A 3,672-nucleotide genomic window follows, 5' to 3' on the forward strand; every position below is an offset into this window, starting at 1 on the left:
CGTCAACTCCGTCTGCTCACGACCGTCCCGCCCCTGAGCTTACGCCACACTTGAACAGACGTAGCCAGATGTGTATCATCGTTGAAATGAGTGTTTTCATGTAGTCACCACACTCTGTATCTCGGATACTACGACTCCCCCTCAGAATCCCACAAACGCTTACCTCTCGTCAGTTATTATTTTCGGAATACCGTCTTTCTATTACTCCAACCTCATATCAGTCTGTAGATCCTCACATCCGCACAAAAGATACACACCAAAACCCACGCTCCCCCTCCTCACATGTACGCGCGCGGCACGCGCGGTTGCGCTTTCTCTCGCGACCAGAAACCAGAATCGCTACTCTCTCACTACCCCCACATCTGCTGTTCCTATATATTCCCCCAACAACTCCTACAAACACCATTACGGCCTCGTTCGCACATGCTCCGCTCCTCCGGTTCTCCCCAGACCTGTCCTGTTACCCCCCCATTTCATGAATGACCCGGCTCGAAACGGTGCGAACTAAAACACCCCCCCGTCTTTTCTGTACTTTTTCCCCCCCCATATAACATCTCCAATCCTAGAGCCCCACATTAGAGGTCTGCGCGCTAGTGAAGACTTTAACAGGCTCCGTACCCGCGCCAGCCACGAAATATTGTGGGGCTGACATAACTGGTTCACGATGCTTCTCTGACCTGACTTACACTGCGCATAACTTTCCCTATACCTTGCCAATATAACAGAGTTCTCCCTACCCGTGCCCTCGCTATCGCCGGGTAAGCAAGCTGCGCTGGCCCTTTATTTCTCGCCCTACATCCGCTCATTCCCAGATGTCCCATCTTCCTTCTCAGAATAAGATATATAGATCGAGCCGGCTTCCTAATTCTGATTACCGTAAATCACTGCGGAGCTTCTTGACAACCATTCCAACACGAGCGCTTATATTTACTTCCCTACACTATCACCCACGATCACCAACCCCCTCGACGTGATTTCAGGCAAACTGATGTGGACCGCTCCTCGCTCATTCGGGTGAGCGGAGAAGCAGCAGTGGCGATGATATCTAAAACGCTGCGAAAAGTTGTAGCCTCGCCAGACCAAGATCGTGTTGATTCCAGCACATATATCACGCGGGTCATTACGACGACCGTAAGGCAAGTGGTGGTGTCCCTTGACGTCAACAATAGATTTATCGCGCAGTGCAAGGTTCGAAGTAAGCATCCGCTAAACATCAAAAATGGCTTGACGAACTACCGAATATTTTCGACATTCGTCGTGGAAGTTGTTCGGCAGCAGCAGGCACACTTGAAGCACAGTTTCAATAAAATATTAATGGCTAACTAAATTACGTAAATAATAACTTTTACTACCGAAGTTTCTTAATGTTTCTTATAGGGCTACTCTTTCACTATTATTGCCGAGTAGTTCCTGTAAATTCCGTCCAAATCCTACGTCCAATCCAATACGCTACCGGCGCATTGCTTTTCGCGGCGCGACTGTGCAACGCTTACACTAATACTATATAGTGTTATATATACGATATATAGTGGATATTATAGTGTGTAAATTAAGTAATATCTATACATAGTAATTAGTGTAAAGCCGATTGCAACAGTCGCCGCGCGAAGAAGCAAGGCGCGCGGCAGGCGTACATTGGTGGACTTTAGATTTGGACAAAATTACAGAAATTGTCGGCAATAATAGTGAAAGAAGAGTAGCCTATAGAAACATTTAAGACTTGGTGTAAATCGATTTCGTATTTAGTTAGCATTATATTTTATTGAAACGCTTCAAGTGCCTGTGGTTGGCAGCAGCGATCGCGAGGACCTATTCTGGGAACATCTGGCGACAAATTCGGCGACAACGGCGCGATGGGCGCCGTCGTTCTCTCGCTGTCTCGGTCTGATCCTCAACGGAACCGCCGACGCCATGCAGGTCGCAAACTTCTGCCGGACAGATGGCGACGAACGCCGGCACGATTGGTGTTGTCCTATGCACTGTGCTGACGTTCAAATACGCTGGGGGCAGCACACTCCATGGCTGGGTGATGAGAATTGAGGTGTTTATTCGAAAAATAACCCCCATCTAGAGTGAGATTTGACTGAACGAATCATCTTCTTCTATCATTACAACTATATATTTACCAATTGCTGCTTTTTCGTTGAACTACTATTTAGATTTATTTTGCACATTTTTTTTTACATTTTCTCCAAAATCTATGTGGCTGTAACTGTCGCTCACGGCCATGTCTATTAATGCCCCTGTGTGCGTTAATGGGATTATGAGGATATAATCAGACTCCTGATATAATGGAGCACATGGTTGGAAACGTGGCTTCGGTAATGCGTGTCGGTACACGCATACGCCACGTACATTACAGCATAAAAAGACGCAAGAGTGAGAGTAATTGCAGCGATATCAAAATGTTCACTGCCATATGTGTTGAGCTTCTGACTTGTATTGTGATCAAACTTTATCGTTACTTGTTTTCTACGCTTCATATGTGTTTTCTTATTGTATTTTTATTGTTGTTATGTTTGTGTATTGATTGTGGGTTGTTTAATCGGACAGAAAGACGTTTCTCTCGTTGGGTTGAGTTAGGAAGTATTAGGGTAGTAATTTTTTTTAGAATTGTTTAGGTTCAGGTTGAAGTGTAGATCAGCGAGGACGCTGAATCGATGACAGGGTAGTCATCGTTTTGGAGAAAAGGGAGATAATGTAACATGTGTTTTGCACGTAATTACATGAATTATTCAGTGGAGCTAGACTAGTAGTTGTTTTAGTCATAGTATAGCTAGACAGAGCGTCGCGCATCTTGTGCGGCTAGATTGATGTTATAGGGAGAATAGTAAACGTGTTTTAGGTCGGCCGTTTCTAGGGTCATTGTGAAATGGGGGGTAAGACGCGGTCTGGGAGAACGGGTACATGTGCGTGCAAGGTGTTTGTAGGAGTTTTGGGGGGAATATATAGAACAGAGATGTAAGAGTAGGGATTCTGGTTCTGGTCGCGAGCGAAAGCGCTTAAAATAATTAAAGATTATTCCGGTTACTACAATAAGTTTGGATTCTTCTACTTCATCATTTCTACATGAACACTCATTTCAACGTTACACATCTACTACTCTGTTCAGGGTCGTAGCCTGAGGGTGGACGGGGTGAGCGACAGTTACGCCCACATAGATTTTGGAAAAATGTAAAAAAATGTAAACAATTAATCGTAAACAATAGTAAATGAAAGAAGAAAATGATTCGTTTAGTCTAATTTTACTCTAGATCAAATTTCTTTCTCGAAATAAACACCTCAATTGTCATCATCCAGCATGGAATGCTGCCCACGATATTTTTGTATGCAACGGATCGACCGCACAAAAGAAATCGAAGATATCAATACAATCACATACTTCGATTCATTCCGGCACTGATCGACCTACTACTGGTATGCATCGAAAATGCTGTCCCAGTCTCCTGCAAAAATTGCATAATAAGTGTAAATGTAATAAGAAAATGTTATAAGTGTAAAAATGTAATAGCATAATACTGTAAGCGTAGCAGAAAATTATCAGTTCAGTTTAAACTTATTCTAGATTTTTTCTTTCGTGAAACATTACCTCGTTGCGAGGCCGGAACGATGGCCTCCACCGGGAATTTGTTTAGACTACGGGACTGCGGACCCGGCCTGGTATGCATCGAA

The sequence above is a fragment of the Priapulus caudatus genome, unplaced genomic scaffold (assembly GCF_000485595.1).
Source record: "Priapulus caudatus unplaced genomic scaffold, Priapulus_caudatus-5.0.1 Scaffold133, whole genome shotgun sequence".
NCBI lineage: Eukaryota > Metazoa > Priapulida > Priapulimorpha > Priapulimorphida > Priapulidae > Priapulus > Priapulus caudatus.